The sequence below is a fragment of the Ochotona princeps genome, chromosome 1, assembly GCF_030435755.1.
Source record: "Ochotona princeps isolate mOchPri1 chromosome 1, mOchPri1.hap1, whole genome shotgun sequence".
NCBI classification, from domain to species: Eukaryota; Metazoa; Chordata; class Mammalia; order Lagomorpha; family Ochotonidae; genus Ochotona; species Ochotona princeps.
The window spans coordinates 74,630,402-74,647,925 of record NC_080832.1 but is presented as its reverse complement, the minus strand read 5'-3'; the positions used below and the strand labels follow the sequence as shown (position 1 = coordinate 74,647,925).

The window sequence follows — 17,524 nt, the reverse complement described above, 5'->3', positions numbered from 1 at the left end:
AAGGAAAGAAAATGCTCTATTCCTGAAATTAAGCCAAGAAAAATTCAAGCTGACATTTCATCTAAAAAAGTGCTAGACTTAATGTATTTGTTAAAGGAAACTTATTTAAAACCTTCTTTTCAGCTATTGGAAAGCCCTGGAAGGTATGTTCAAAGGGACCCTTTTCAAAAGATGTTAATTTATGATTTCTATTGTATAAGAAATTTCTATGCAACCATATAGGCAAAAGGAAAAAGGTCCTTCTATTTTCTTAAAGTGCAGTGATTCATTGCAGAGGTCATAGATGCTAAATCACAATATGGCTGACAAGGAAGAAGAAAATAAGAAAGTTGTGACTCTCTATGTAAATAATTTCTGGCTCCCAGTCCATAGGCTGATTTGTTTTGGCATCTAGCAATTGTCTGGCTAATATGCTACCTCCCCAGGTAGGTAGCCAGCATCTGCACACATGTCAGGGATTTCCCTGGCTCCACTGTCACATAGAAATATATGAAAAAACTTCTTGTAAGGGGGTGCCTCAACAGTTCATGGAAAATAGATCAGTTTCTTGTGATGCAAAAAAGTTGAAAATTGCATACCAGCTTTTTCCAAAAACTCATGGAAAATAGATATTGTGGAAAAAAATGAATGATTTTCAATATTGTTTGCATAAAACAGGTTACATTTTAATTGTTTTTCCACAGATTGCTTGAAGTATTCTCCTGTGTCTTTTTTGAAACTCCACCAATTGTGTCCCCTTGGTGACTCAGAACTTTTGATGTCCTCTGAGCTCACTTCAGACTTCCACCACTTGGTACAAAGGAATTTTCCATTTTCTTCTAAATCAAGAAGGTTCTAGTTTAATGAGCCACACAAACAAGTAGGCAAACAACATACTGTTGGTGGCTTTTCATTACTTTAACTAAAGCACCTGAGAGAACCTACTTTAGAAGAACAAAGTTTATTTTAGCTTACAATTTTACAGTTCACAATCCCAGATTGGGAGTCTGTTTGGCTTAGGCACCTGGTGAGGCTGCAGGATGTCAGAGTGTTTAGCATATTATGTGCCAAGAAGCAGGAGAGAAGCAAGGCCAGGCCTGACTTAAAGAAACTTCTCTTTGGAGTTATCTTCCAGTGCCCCCAAGATCTCCCAGTAGGCCCTCCTAGATGCCATAATTAGATGAAGTTTCCAGTGCCCTTCAGCTATCAACCAATACCTTGGAACTTTGGAGACCAAACTCTTGTACATGGCCTTTCGGGTATGTCCGGCCTGTTACCCAGACTGTAACAGGTGTGCAGTAACAAATGCTACATTAGTGGTGGGCGAAGGGTGCTGTAAAATCTAGAGATGGCATCAGATTTAAGGAATCATAGGAGTGTAGGCAGAGTTGTAGCCGAGACATCAAGCTGATGGAAAACTCTTTCAGATGGGTGTGGATGAGTTAGGACCAGCGGAGTTAAAGGACTGATGGAGTTTTTACACGCTGTGAAGTCTGAGAATCCTATATTCCCGTTCAGTGATGAGAAAGGAGGCACGTATGGATGAAGGGTGTGTAGTGAAGCATAGCTTCTCTTTTTTTTTATTTATTATTTTTAATTCATTAATTACATTGTATTATATAACACAGTTTCATAGGTACTTGGATTCTCCCCACCTCTCCCCAAACCCTCCCACCATGGTGGATTCCTCCACCTTGTTGCATAACCACAGCTCAAGTTCAGTTGAGATTCCCCCATTGCAAGCATATACCCAACATAGAGTCCATCATCTTATTGTCAAGTCAAGTTCAACGGCTTCTTAGGTATACCCTCTCTGGTTTGAAGACAGAGCCAGCAGAGTATCATCCCGATCAATTAAAAGCTCCAACATACCATCAGCAAAAATTTACATCATTATGGAATTAATTGACATAGTAATGAGTAACCAATATGGTAAAAGTAAATGCGAGTTCTTAACCACCTTCTGTGACCACCTCATTGACATTTCAATTTTAGTTTATACACAACATATAACATACCTAACCTAACATGTTATACATAACATCGTGTCATCTTAAATTAAAGCTTCTCTTGATTGGAACGGCAGTGGCACCTTCCTGGACGGGCCATGCATATCCAAATCCCAGATCTCAGTGCTGCCTCACACAGCCAGGACGCTCCAACAATGAGCCTTCTGCTCTAGTCCCACCTGCCTGATGACCTCCAGCTGAGCTGAGAAATTGATCTTGCGTCACTTACAGTTTTCAACCAAGACCAGAGTCTGGGAGTCTGAATGTACAGGTGGGGACAAAGTAGTCCCAGGGAAGCAGAGTGCTGAAGTAGGTAAGGAGAAGATATAGCAGCACTTGGCATTTTCCACTTTGAAATAAAGTCTGTTCTCATGCTGGTGAGTGGCACTGAGAAACTGATCTACTTCCCAGACTCTCTAGCTTTGAAGTTCGTTGGGATATGTGAGTGCCTGTTCCATGAGAATGCAAAAATGGTCCCCGTACTTCAGCTGCTAACATCTAGGAGACAGATGATGAATTTAAAAGGCCTATATATGAAGCAGGAATTTGTTTAATGCTCTAAACATTCCCCTTTTAGAATTGGAAGACACAAAAAAAGAATGAACTTTAGGTTATGAAAATGGAAGAAAATTTTGAATGGGTTTTATATTTGAGCTGGCTTTTGCCAGTCCACAGGATTTTTTTTGAGATTTTTTTTTTTTTATTGGAAAGTCAGATATATAGAGAAGAGAGATGGAGAGAACACTCTTCCATCCTTTGGTTGATCCTTTGGGATCTCGGCCCATGCGCTGGGCCTAGGACATTAAATTTATGTCCCAGCTGACCCCAGCCTTGGCCATTAAAATCCTGTTGACTGGGCCCAATGTGGTAGCCTAGCAGCTAAAGTCCTGACCTTGTACACATTGGGATCCCATATAGGCACCAGTTCTAATCCTGGCAGCCCCACTTCCCATCCAGCTCCCTGCTTGTGGTCTGGGAAAGCAGTTAAGAAAGGCCCAAAGCCTTGGGGCCCTACACCTGCCTTGGGAGACCTGGAAGAGGATCCTGGCTCCTGGCTTCAGTTGGCACAGCTCTGGCTGTTGTGGTCACTTGAGGAATGAACCAGAGGACCAAAAATCTTTGTCTCTCCTTCTCTCTTTAAATCTGACTTTCCAATTAAAAAAATTAATTAAAAAAAAATTTCAAGGTCCCAGAAGGACGAAGTGAGCAGTTTGGAGCCTGCATTCAGATGAATATAATAGGTGACATCTGCAGCCGGAGTGCAGAGCATCTTACACATCAGCATGAAGAGTTTGCTTACACCAACAGGACGTTGGAGATGCTCTGAACATTTCTTAACAGGGAGATGGCATGACTGGAAAAATAATTAAAGCCTAGTGGCAGATTAAATCAATGCTTGTAATGCTGTTATCTTGTAATTGGAGTGCTAGTTCTAGGCCAGCTCCTCCTCTTATGAGTCAGTGTCCTGCTAAAGAAGCTGGGAAGGCTTTAGAAGATGCGTCAGGTACTTGTGTCCCTCCCATTCACACTGGAGACTCAGCTGGACTTCCTGGCCTCTGGCTTGGGCTGTTGTGAAGAACCACTTGATCAATCTGTCCCTATCTTTCTCCCTCCCTCTCTTTCTTTGTGTCGAATAAATCTTTCCAAATACAAAATAAGCAGTGAGTAGTGCTGCTTTTCCAAAGGAAAACCAAAAATGTAGGACACGAGGCAAGCGTTCAATGTATTCCAAAGCAACCTATATCCTCTGATGGTTAATTTTACATTTTGCCTTAGCTAGGATTCAATGCATGATATTGTTCAAACACTTGTCTGGGTGTTGTGATAATAGTATTTTTTAAAATAATTATTTGTGTTTTATTTTAAAGATTTACAGAGAAAAGGAGAGACAGAGAGGAAGAGAGACAGAGAATCCCTGGTTCACTCTGTCAGTGGCTACAACTTCCACAGCTAAACCAGTATGAAGCCAGGAGCCAGGTGCATCCTCTGGGTCTCCTACATGGATACAGGGACTCAAGCATTTGAACCATGCTCTGTTGCTTTCCCACACCATAAGCAGGGAGCTGAATCAGAAGTGGAGCAGCCAGGACATAAACTGGTGATCACATGGGATGCCAACACTGTGTAAAGAGGATTTGCGTGCTATGCATCTATGAGAGTATTTTTAAAAATGTAATGAACATTTCTAATCAGTAAACTTAAATAAGATAGACTGTTCTTCATTAGGTAAGTGAACTTTGTTCAAGCAGCTGAAGACTACTGGAGCCAAGACCAAGGGTTCCTAAAGGAGGAATTCTACCTCAAGTAGCAACACAGAAACCTGCTCATCTGGCATGCAGACTTCAGGCTCTACTGCAACATTGATGCTTACCTAAATTTCGTGCCTGTCTTCCAGATATTAGACTTGCCAGCTCCCACAGTGAGGTGGGATATCCTTAAAATAAATCAATCTTCAGTAGGTAGGTAGACAGGAGATAAGACATCCAGGTAGCCCTAGAGATGAGATAGCAGTTTGGGGCTCTTCAAAAAGTTCGTGGAAATGCATAATGTGAAAAAAATTGTATATGGACCTCAAAAATCTCTTGTATCAGAAAAAAAGTTGTTTTTATGAACTTTAAAAATACCCTCACATATCTCCTATTAATTCTGCATCTCTGTAGTGTCCTAATGCTGTATTAGCTATTTTTGGAAGTGTTTTGATTAAGCAGACACTTTTATTTACAATTTGGTTTTGCATTTTCTAAGTTTAACTTTGTGTGTGTGTGTGAATGCATTATTATCCGATAGATTTTGTTGAGTATTTCTGCATTTCCTCCTCATTCATTGCTCATTGGTTCCAGGACCCTGCCCCTTTCTCCCACGATTCTTACAGCAACCCACTAAAATACATAATAGAAACAACGTATTCAACAGAGATGAATTTCCAGAATCTGGAAATAAGATTTAGTCTGCAGTTGGTATTAATCAGCATAAACACAGCTTGTACTGATGCTCATTCTGCCTTAAGACTTGATAGCATGTATTTCTAGGAGTGAGGAGGCATCGCTAAAGAAAATTAGAAGTGTTTAGAGGAAAATGTAATGAAACAAGGATACACAACTGCCTTTGGAATTATAAGAGGCTTACAGAGAATCTGGGTGATGTTGATAAGCGAGAGATGGGAAGTTTCTCCAGGACTGACAAACGAGGGTTCTAGTGAGGTCTTTGTGCCAGGCTTCCAAAGGGGCACTGTTTCTTAGCACATGCACACATGCACACATACACACACACACACACACACACACACACACACAGACCTCTTGTGTAAGGCCTAATTTGTAGTTCTGGCCTTCTGCGAGTCTATAATTTGTTTTTCCAAATTGACTTTGTGATTTGCAAGACAATGAGTTGATATTCTGGTGGACCCTGACTGTTAAAAATTCTTGTAACAAATTAAATTGAAATATTCATGTTTCAGCATTTAGATATACCTTGATTCTCTCGGATTACCATGAACAAGTTCTCCCTCCCAAATCACTTCCAGACAAATCTCAGCCCGTCTGACTTGTCCCATAACTGGCTACACATCACATCACAGAGCAGAGTCAATCTGGGTGGTTAGAGTGCTCCCCAAGGGATTTGCATAGCAGAATGTTGACAACAACCATGGGAAATGGTTTTTAAAATGCTATAAATAATATATGTTAATACACAGAAGGATAAAGCAAAAAGCTCAATTCCCACAATTCAAAGCTGACCATTCTAACAAAGATTTTCTATATTTATATACATTTTTATTAATGAGATGGCACTATATACATGTAATATTGTAAAATTTTAGTTTTATATAAGAAGTTCTATGTTTTAAAATATTATCAAAAAGCTTTGGGATTCAGTAATACAAGAGGACGTTCAAAAAGTGATTTCATTTTCCATGAATTTTTGAAATCTCTACACATTTTATTATAAAATTTAAAATTATTTTTTTTACACTTAGAGTTTAGAAGACATGCTTTTCAGCTTTTTCCGAAAAGTGTTATTGCACCTTGAAAATTTCTAATTCTTTTTCTAATATGTATTTATGAGTATAAAATGATGTTATGATGCATGCATGTAATATGGAATATTTAAATCAAGCTCTTACAGATCAATCACCTAGAATACTGATTTTTTAGTATTAATGAGAATTTAGAAATATTAATTTTTAACAGATTCAATATAACTGATACAATTCTAAGAAATAATGATATCCCCTACTTCCCTTCCACTTTTTATCCCCCCTCCTTTTTTATTATTTTTTAGTTTTCAAGATAGCATAGTTTAAATTTACATTAAAAGCTTAATGGTTCACCAAATTAAATTAATAAATAAAGCATATCAAGACTATAGTTTAGAGGGAATATAGACAGCAGCTATAAATACTAATTTAATAGAAAAATCACCATTTCCTGTACATTTAAAGGGAAACATAGATTGTTAAAACTATAGAAGTATAACCATTGGTAAAAATCAAAGTATAACCAAGGTAAAATTGAAGTTTCATTATTATTTGATAGCTGAGTTGTATATGTGTACCACATTTCCTTTGTCCATTCATCAGTTACTGGACACTTTGGCAGACTGCAGATTTTGGATATTGTGAACAGTGCTGTTATAAACGTGGTGATACAGGTATCTCTTTGATGCAACTTGTTCCTGTCTTTTGCTTAAATACCTCGTAGTGAGATTCCTGGAACATATATCAAATCTATTTGTGGTTTTCTAAAAACTCTCCAAAATGTTTTCCACAGTGGCTGCACAAATGCATGTTCCTGCTAACAGTGTATAAGTGTTCGCCTTGTCCACGTCCTTGCCAGCATTTGTTATTCTGTGTTTTGAGTGACAGTCATCCTGATTTCCTGAGGAGATATCTCATCATGGTTTTGATTTGCGTGTTCCTGATGGCTGTGATATGGAGTATTCTTCCAGGTATTTGTTGACCATTTTTATTTCTTCTTTTGGGAAATGTCTATTCCTATATTTTGCTCACTTCTGAACTTGATAAGTTGATTTCATGTTTAAGTATTTTGACTTTGCTGCTGTATTCTGGGCATTAAGTCTCTTAGATCCAGTGGCTTCACATGAATGTTTCTTCACTCTATCAATGGTGTCCTTTGATATGCACAAGCTTTCAAATTTGATATAATCCCATTTTTCTCGTTTTTTTTTTTTTTTTTTTTTTGCAAAAAAGTTATCGCTTATACCAACGGCTGAGAGTGTTTTTCCTATATTTTCTTTTAGCAACTTTTCAATCTCAGGTCTTAAATTTAGGTCTTTGATCCATCTTGAGTTGATTTTTGTACATGGTGAGAGGTCAAGATCTAATTTCATTTTCTACATATGTAACCATTTTACATATGTATATGAGTTAATTTCTTATGTAAAAAATAAAACTCATGTATAATGAGTTTTTCTACATATAGAATGAATTTTACCAATGCCATTTATTTATTTGTCTATTTATATTTTGTATTTTATGGTACAATTCCATAAAGTCTGGGATTTCCCCCCAACACCCAAATTCCTACCCCCTGACTGATTTTCTCCATATTATTACAATAGTATAGTCCTTCATAAGGAGTCACAATTCCATTAGTCTGTTATTTAAGTGTGCCCCAACATTGTTGGTACAATGTCAGACAGTCCAGCATCCCATTGTCTAGATATTTCCAATAGTTTCATTGGGAATCTAACTTTGATTTGGAAGTAGGGATACATTGTATTATATCTTCACATCTGGATATGGTAGTCTCTACTGCACCATCGCTATATATCCCCTTAAATGAGAAGCCACAAAACAAAGTCAACAACAGGCATGAAGTTAAAACAACAACAGCATCAACAACAACAAAAAAATTACGGCACCACTGAGTCGAAGAAGTGCACCACTGAATAACCAATGCATGGGTGACATAAAGAAAACACAAAGCTTTTTGCATGATGGCTTCCTTATACTAGAGAGAACATATGGTATTTGTCCCTTTGGGATTGACTTATTTCACTAAGCATAATGGTCGCTAGTTGGGACTATATAGTAGAAAATGGTATAATTTCATTATTTTTAATGGCTGAATAATATTCCATGGAGTAGATATACCACAGTTTCTTTAACCTCTCCTCTTTGGATGGACATCTGACTTGTTTCTATGCCTTTGCTACTGTAGATTGTATTGCTGTAAATATAGGATTATAGACCCTCTTCTCATTTTCATTTCTTTTGGGTATATTCCTAAGAGCAGTATAGCTGGGTCTGATAGCAGGTTTATTTACAATTCTCCAATTATTCTCCATACTGATTTCCATAGTGATTGTACTAGCCTGCTATCCCACCAGCAGTGAAGGAGGGTACCTTTCTCCCCACATCCATGCCAGCAGGTGTCTTTAGTAGAGTTCTGAATGTAGGCCAACCTCACTAGAGTTAGGTGGTAACTGCTTGATGGCTAGGGAGCCTGAATGTCTTTTCATATGTCTGTTAGCTGTTTGAATCTGTTCTTTTGAAAAATGTCTGTCCATTTCCTTTGCGCATTTCTTCACAGGGTTATATTTTTTACTGTCCCTGGGTTTCTGAAGCTCTTTGTAAATCCTAGATATTAGTTCCCTAACACATGTGTCGTGTGTAAATATTTTCTCCCATAATCTTCCCTTTTCCAATTTTGTTGTATATTGATTCTTTCTCTTTCCTAGTTGTGCTTACTAATACTTGAAATATTTTATTGAATAAGATTGGCAAAAAAATGGATCTTCTTGGAGCCAGTGCTGTGGCATAGTAGGCTTAACCTCACTTGTGGCTCTGATATCCCATTATGGGCACTGGTTCATATTCAGGCTGTTCCACTTCCAATTCATCTTTCTTTCTTTTTTTTTTTTTAAATCTATTTTATTGTATTGTTGTTGACAATCTTTACATAGTTAATTACAGTTAAAGAAAGAAAAAGAAAAAAAAAGATTCAAGGGGTATAGGGAAGTGGGTAATACTATTATGTCCATATTGTTTCCATCATATATCTGAGGTAAAGGGGGATATTGAGGGAGAAGCCCCACCCGGTTTCCCGCCCACTCCGAGTCCCGGATGTGGGGCATGCTCTGAGATATGTGCTCGAGTGGTGTTAATAGTTCTCCAGTTATGAATCGCTGCCAGTTTCGCTCGATGAGGTCGTCCACTGATTGATATGGTCCATTATATAGTCTCCGTTTGCCCCATATTTCGCTGCCAACATATAGCTGAGATGAATGATTGACCCGTTCTGTCTTCTGTCTTTTCTTGATTAGAGTTCTGAGTCCAGCAGTTCAATTGGGGAGATCTCCAAAGAAACTTTGAGGTATTCCCAGACTAGTTTCTTGTATGTTCTAGCAAGCACAGGGCCCGGCACAGTCCATCACCCCGATCAGTTGGTGGTTGCAATTGCTGGGTTGGTTCTGTTTTCGGTCCCGAGTTGCACTGGAACCAATGGGTGTTGCAGTCCAGTCTGGTTCGGCCCTTACATCAACCAGTGGGAGCTGCAGCCTAGTTGGGGCGACCCACAATAACCCCCACTAGGCCCGCCCCCTACCCTGGTTTGCCAGTATGTGTAGCAGAAGACCAGTCTGTCCCCCATCCCATTTGGCTCTTGTACTTGCCAATGGGTATTAAAGCTTAGTTCTATCTAACCAACTCAACCATCCAGCCCTCACGGATGTTGTTGAGTGCCTCTCTATCTAGCCATCCCAGCTCCCGTCCTAGTTTTCATGCCCTCCCACAGTAATAGTGACCCAAGAAGGGGGAACCCACTTTTTCTGTCTCAGGTCTCTCAGTCCCGGTTTATGCACTCTTTATGTGGTTCTGTGATTTGACTTGACAGAATTAGTCCCCAGTGCCAGCTTCTGTGGCTATGCCCATACATCCCTCACCCACTCTAGTTTATGCTTCCACCAGCTGGAATAATCAGCCCAGCCTGGCTTTTCCCTGGTCTAATCCACATGCAGTGCACAGGTGATGTAGCCTTGCTTTGTCTGGTCTGTCTCTATCCCAGCCCACGCTCTCCAGTGGGAGTAACTGTCCAGCGAGGGGACCAGCCCCTTAATCCCCCTGCCGGTTCTGCCCCTCCCTTCCTGGATCTCACGTGTGCTGGTTGGATGCTGCATTCATATCCAGTACAGGCAACCACGCCCTGGCATTCCATAATGTGTACTGGTTTTGTCGCAACCAAACCCGGCTCATCCCACACTCTGCTCTGGTGATCGGATTTGCCAGTGGGGTGACATGAACTGATTCAGCCTGGTCTGCTCCTGACCCATGCTGAATGTGTGCCAGTGGGAAACTTTCCATGGCCTATTCTGGGCTGTTTCCCATCATGCTTCTTGCGCTAACCTGCAGGGACTGTGTCCTGCCAGAGGAGTTTCCCAGGCTCCTCCATCAGAACCCCTCCCAATGCCAGATTTTGCGCTTGCCAGGGGGTCCTTGAGCCAGCCCTACCCAGTTCACCTCCTGTTCTAGCAGGAACAGTGGCTTTTCCTGGCTGGCTTTCACCCCATTCTGGTTCTTGTTGTTGGATGTTTCAGCCCAGCCATGGCTCGTCCATACCCACATACAGCTCACACATGGCTCAGTAGGGGGTTGAGACCCAGCCTAGTCAGTCCCACATCTACCCTGGTTCTCCCTGACACCAGATGGTGTTGGGGTCTGGGCTGGCCTGGTGCATCCAATCCCAGCCCACACTAGTGCCTCGGGTGACTGCAACTGTTTCCTAGATAGAACGCAGCCCCCATTCCAACACACATGCCCCTTGGTGGGAACCTCAACCCAGTTAAGGTGTCCCCTTACCTCCCCAACTGGGCCTGTTCCTAGCCGTAGATCATGCGCCTGCCAGTGGTTGCTCTGACTCAGCTTATCTCAGTCCCTCACTTGTCCTGGCCTCTGCCTTAGTCAGTGTGACTTAGCGTCCTTGACTCAACTAGCTACCTAAGCAGTGATTCAGACAACCAATACCCCAGAGCTCCCTGGCAGGGTGGCCAGCAGGCAGAGCCTGGCACCACATGGTGCACTGGCCGCCCTGGGGGAGGCCGAGGACTCGTTCACTGCCTTGCGGCAGTGTCTTTGGCGTGAGCCCCCAGCATTGGGTCCGACCCGGCAGGGGCACCCCTCACAGCTGCCACACTGTGAGGAGCAGCACTTGCCCCCGAATCCCAAGGCCGAACCCCTCCCAAACTCACCCTGCCACAAGATATTAGCAACTGGGCGGAGTTAGGAATTTTAACCCAGTTCCCAAGTTCCCTCATGGCGTACTTACCCTGAGGGAAGAGCTCTCTTGGGTCCTGGGGGAGGCCGAGGACTCGTTCACTGCCTTGCGGCAGTGTCTTTGGCGTGAGCCCCCAGCATTGGGTCCGACCCGGCAGGGGCACCCCCACAGCTGCCACACTGTGAGGAGCGGCACTTGCCCCCAAATCCCAAGGCCCGAACCCAATTCATCTTTCTACATGTAACCTGGGAAAGCAGCAGAGAATGTCCCAAATGCTTTAGCCCCTATATCCACATATAACTTGGAGGAAGCTCCTGGCTTCTGATTTCTGATTAGCCCACCTCTGGCCAGAGTTGGCATTTGGGAAGTGAGCCAGTGGATGTAAGATAGCTCTCTTTCTCTGTCTCCTCTCTGTAACTCTGCCTTCAAATAAAAATAATATAAATCTTTAAAATATACATATACTATCGCTTCTTGGCCTTTTGGCTAAGACCAAGTGTAGTATATTTTAATAAGAATATTTCAAATGGCAATTCCAAGTTACAGCGTATTTTGTGAATATTTGAGAATTCTTGTCTTTTTAGTTTTTCATCATATCTGACATTTTCATATACTTAAAATTTGAATAATTTGAGTACATATGCACTGCTCTCTGGTTTCAGTGAAAAAAATGGTAATAAACATCTTTCATATGCAAAAAAAAAGATCAAGTGTAGTAAAATATACATATGCTTAAAAGCAACATGGACATCTTTTTCTACTTGTAGGTCTAAGAGATGTGCTTTCTGCCTTCCCTCAATCAGTATGATAGTATAGCAGTCTTTATCATATATGATATTTGTAACTTTGAAGTATGTTCCTTCTGTGCATAAATTGTGTTTGTTTTTATTGTGAAAGGGTGTTGAATCTTATCAAATGTTTTCTCCAAATCCATTGAAATGACCGTGTGGTTTTTGTTCTTCATTCTATTGGTATGATCATGACATCTATTGGTTTGTCAATGTTGAGCATCTCTTACATTTTGGGGTAAGTTTTATTGGGTTATGATATATGATCTTGTTGATGTCGGTTTAGATTCAGTTTGCTAGAGCTCTCTGACTCACCCAAGACACCATGCAAAACTAAATGAAAATATAAATGGCAAGAGCTATGCATCCCTTTTTTAGTTGTTAATAATTTACTGTATTAGGCCTTATGTAGCAGAATATTTTCAGACAATACACACCATGCAAGAATGTCAAATTGCAGCTAGTATCGAGAACAATAACCCATTTTAAGGAGAAAAATTGAATAGTTAAAAGATAGACTTGCTGGGCTTTTTAAATGACAGATATTATTTATTATGGTTTTTTCTAAGTAGAAACACCACTAATACTTTAAAGTATAGACAAATGTAAATAATCATCAAATCTCAGGATATCCGTTTTGCTCATATACATTAATTTTTGTGCTCTGTATATTAAGTACCACAAATCAGGGAAAACATATGAGATTTGTCTTTTTGGGGACTGATTTATTTTACTTAGCATGATGCTCTCCAGTTGCATCCATTTTGTTGCAGAAGACAAGATTACTGTTATAACTCTTTGAACCAGAAATGAAAACTTCCTGCTGCATTTTCTAGGACAAGTTATTATATTGCATTCATCTGAGAAGCACAAATTACAACTGAAAGGCCTTTTACAATTTTATAATCAATTACTTCTGAATGCATTTTGAATGGAGACAAGTCATAGCAGTATTAATTTCTAGTAGCAGCAACTTTGTGAAAAACATTTTGGCTGTATTTCTTGATGAAAAGCAATTTGAGCTGTAAGCTGAGTTGGCCTACTTTGAAGCCAATTTCTGTTTACATGAATTGTATTTATTGCTGTTTTTAAAACTGATTAACAGCAATTTTGAATTCTATGTTTTATTTCTAAAATGATAAATATTCATGTAAACATATGAGTGAGATTTACTAGAAACATTTTGCTAACTAAATCAAATTTAATGTATCCTTTATCACTGAATAATTAATTACTACACAAAGTATATGTTCAATAATAGGTATATATTTTTCTCCTTAGTGAGTTTCAAGTCACATGTTCATCATTCTGTTATTTAAGTGTATTTTGACATTGTAGGTATAGACAAAGGTGGAGAGTCCAGCATCCTATTGTCAACATGTATTTGGGAGTCCTCCTTTTATTCAGGAGTACAGATGCATACTACAATGTATCTTCACTTATCAGAATGCTAGTCTCCTTTATAAAATTCCTCTGGATGAATATACGTCTATATATTGTTACCTATATAACTATTTGTCCTGTATTTTGCATGAAGGTTGCCTTGTATCAGAGAGAACATATGATATTTGTTCTTTTGGGAAAGGCTTATTTCACTAATGGTCTCTACTTGGGACCATTTTGTTGCAAATGGTAGACTTTCATTTTTTTAATGGCTAAGTAATGTTCCATGGAGTAGATGTCCCACTGTTTCTTTGTTCATTTCCTTTTTGACAGGCACCTACGCTATTTCCACATCTTCAGTATTGTGAACTGTCCTGCTATAAAGTTGCAGGTCATTTTCTCATATGCAGGTTTCATTTCCTTTGGATATATTCGCAAGAGTGGGATAGCTTGGTCATATGGTAGATGAATTTGCAGTTGTCTCCATACTGATTTCCATAGTGGCTGCACAATGTCTTTTTACTTGTTATTACCCTTGCTGTATTTTTAATATTAATTTGAAATACAGAAGGGAGAAATGGACTCACTAGACAAAAATTATTCAATGACAGATTCTAGATTAAGTATGATATCATGACTGGATATCTCTTTCTGAGTCACAATTTAAGTTAATTTTCATTTTAAATAAGTATAAATGTGAATCATTCACATAGCTTCTCAGAAAGAAATGCTTTATTTAAGGACTTAGTACATCTTAAATCTTAGTCTATGATTTCTTGGTTTTCTCTCCTGGATTTCAACAAAGATCCTCAGCAATGCAGTCTGTTTTCTATGGCAATAATTGAATCCCAGGAACTGCATGATAAAGAATAAAGATTCATTCAGCACACACTTCTGAAGACTGGGAAGTTTAAGATCAAGCAGCTGATGCTGGTGAGGGTTTCTTGCCGCTGGGGTCCCTGTGGAGTTCCAAGCCGTCACAGACAATCACAGACTAATAGAGAATGTCCTGATTAAGGTTCCCCTTTTCCTTTAAAAGCACAATCGTGGACAAAGCACGATAGCCTAGTGGGTAAAGTTCTTACCTTGCCTGCGCTGAGATTCCATGTGGTGCATGTTTGTGTCCTGGCAGCCTGATTCCAATCCAGCTCCCTGTTTGTGGCCTGGGAAAGCAGTCCAGGACAGTCCAAAACCTTGGGACCCTGCATCCGCGTGGGAGACCTGGAAGAAGCTCCTGACTCTGGGCTTTGGATGAGCTCAGCTCTGGCTGTTGTGGCCACTTAGGAAGTAAATCAGCAGATGAAAGATCTTCCTCTCTGTCTTTCCTCCTCCCTGTAAATCTGACTTTCCAATAAAAATAAGTAAATCTTAAAAAAATAGAACAAACAAAAAAACACAATTGTATAAGACCTGCCCTTAGTTTAATCTTAGTTTCCTCCAAATATTATAGTCAGATTAAATTTCTACCTTCTTCGTGCCTCAAAATAGTGATTCTCTAATCCAAAGATTAGAAGATGAAGCTTCAATGTGCGTGTCCCAGCAGGGCGTCTGGCCCACAAATGGCCTGGTCAGACAGCCTGAGCACTGTCCCTGCTTCCCCACTTGCTTTCTACTCACTATCAGCCTAGATTTCTTAGTACTGCCTGCTTTGTCATCTGACTATTCCAGATACCAGCATAATAGCCTGCGTCCCGCATTGTTTTTTTTTTTTATAATCAATCTACTTTATTATTAATAATTCTTCAGGAACCTCATTTAGTTTAAACTTCACCAAAGGTAGGTATGTAAGGGACAAAACCACAGTATGTTTGGTATTCAGTACTTTACATGGTTGCCCGAGTTCACTGGGCATCTTGGAACATATTCCCTGTGAATGAAGTAGGACAACTCTACAGCCATTACTAGTTTAAGTATGTGGTTAAGTATGCTGCTTAAGTATTCTGCATACATTTTGATTTTATCTGTTTATTCTAGTAATGACTGAGACATAAGTGTTAAAAGATGTCATCTTGACTGTAGATTTATGCAGCTCAATTTTTGCTTGTATCTCAGTTACTACCCTATAAATGGGATGTACATAAAATCATGTCATTTCCATAAATAGGTCTTTGTAATTATTTTGTCACAACACTATTAAAAACCTTTAACTTGTCGTCTCCAACTTCTGATTCTGCTTAACATTTTATGGTATTTTTTTTTCATTTTATGACACATTTTAATAGGCTCTGGGATTCCCCCAACCCCTCCCCATACCCTTGCTCCATAGTGGATTCCTCCACATTGTTGCAGTAGTACAGTTCAAATTCAGTCATGATTCCTTCATTGCAAGCGTGTACCATGTGTAGAGTCCAGCATCTTATTGTCCAGATAAATTCAAGTTTCTTGGGGACACCATCCCTGGTATGAAAGTAGAGCTGGCAGAATATCATCCCCTCCAATGTAAAGCCACAACACAACATCGACAACAATTTACAACATCATGGAGTTAATTGACATGGTATTGAGTAACTAATATGTTAGAAAATGCAAGTTCTTAACCACATCCTGAGACTACTTCATTGACATTTCAATTTTAGTTTATATGCTACTGGCTTCTATACTCCTTAAAATGACTATAGGGTACTATTCAGTTGTCTCGTGTCTGTTTTCATTTTTATATTTAGCAGCGTATAGTATTGAAGCATGGTTTTTACTGAAGTTGGTGAATTTTAGGATAGTCCAAACAGGCTTATAACTCTAACAAGGCATATGTTAACAATTGAGGCACAGAACAGTTTTAGGAGGAGTGTGCAGAGAAATCTTCAATACCTTAGTGAGGAGTAACTAATCTTTGTATCCTACCTGGTAAGGTATATGGGAGTCCAAGCTGACTGTCTTCTGTCTGTTCTAAACTTTTCTTATTGGTCTCTGTCTATCTGATCCAATTTTTTGGTGGCTTTGGAGCGACCCTGATGGTCACTGCAAGAGAGGATGGGGATCCAAAGTTGGAACTAAGTAAGGACCAGAGAAACTTCCTCTCCCTGGTCTCAAAGGAAGTTTACTGTATGTCTGTTTCTGAGGACCGCTCAGGGCTCCTGGCTTTTGTTCCAATAACATTAGATCCTGTGAGGAAGGATCTGGGTTTCTTCCATCCCATGTGAGAGATCTGATAGAGAATGGATGACCTCAGAATTCTCGGCCTCTGAAGGCACTCCAATTCCCTGTGGTCTCATTGGCAGTTGGGATGGAGTCCTTGGTACCTGTACTGATAGTCCTTGGTGAGGATCTGGGAGTCTCCAGGGTTGGGATACAAGCCTCCTCCTGACTTCCTGCTCCACTCTTGGGTAGCCCCCTGCTTTGTGTATATGACCTCCTGTTAAGAGGCTGTCAGGATTGCTCTTGGATCCCACTGTATGTCTTTATAGTTTTTGCTAATGTCTAATGCAGATTCGAGTCTGCTGTCTAAGTTACCTGATACAATCTTGATAGGTTATACTTAACATCTTCCTCACACACTCTAAGAAGGTGGAAGATTTCCCTGCTCTTCCGACTCATTACGGAATAACATAGGGTATTAAAAGCGTATCAGACTTTTCAGTTCTTTGATGTAGATCATAAGCAGTCTGACTCTCAATGATTGTTGGTTCATTGGTTACATCACAACATCTTATTGCATATGATACAGGCTGTTTGAGGTTGAAATAATATTACAATTTACAGGTACTATTTTTCAGGTTGACATCATTACATCTTAAATTAAGGCAAACATGGTATCTAACCTTTTGGGATCCACACTGGCTTTTCATTGGACGCATTGCAAGGTAGGAAATGAAGGTAGATTCAGGAATATACTCATAGCTGGGAGTTTAGGCAAGTTTTGTTTGATTTTGGTTTTTTACATTTGTTTTAATTTTTTTATCCCATCAGTACCTTTCTCATGCTCCTCTTTGTGGTGGGGATCAGGTCATATCTCCTTACTGGGTTATTATGAGAATTCCATGACTTAATCTTTATAGCTCAAGTAGTTTCTTTATACATGGTTACTTAGTACAACTCACACATCAGAGCTCAAATGATCTTTAGAAGACTGCCAGTCTCATGGTGTGGTGGGAGCTGGAGCTCCCCAACTACCAAAGCCACTTCTACCAGCACC

At 39.9% G+C, this 17,524-nt stretch overlaps 1 pseudogene; it reads left to right on the top strand.

Annotated features, from left to right (window-relative positions):
• Positions 1-11,687: 11,687 nt before the first annotated feature.
• LOC118758333 (U2 spliceosomal RNA) lies at positions 11,688-11,795 on the top strand (annotated as a pseudogene).
• The last annotated feature ends 5,729 nt before the right edge of the window (positions 11,796-17,524 follow it).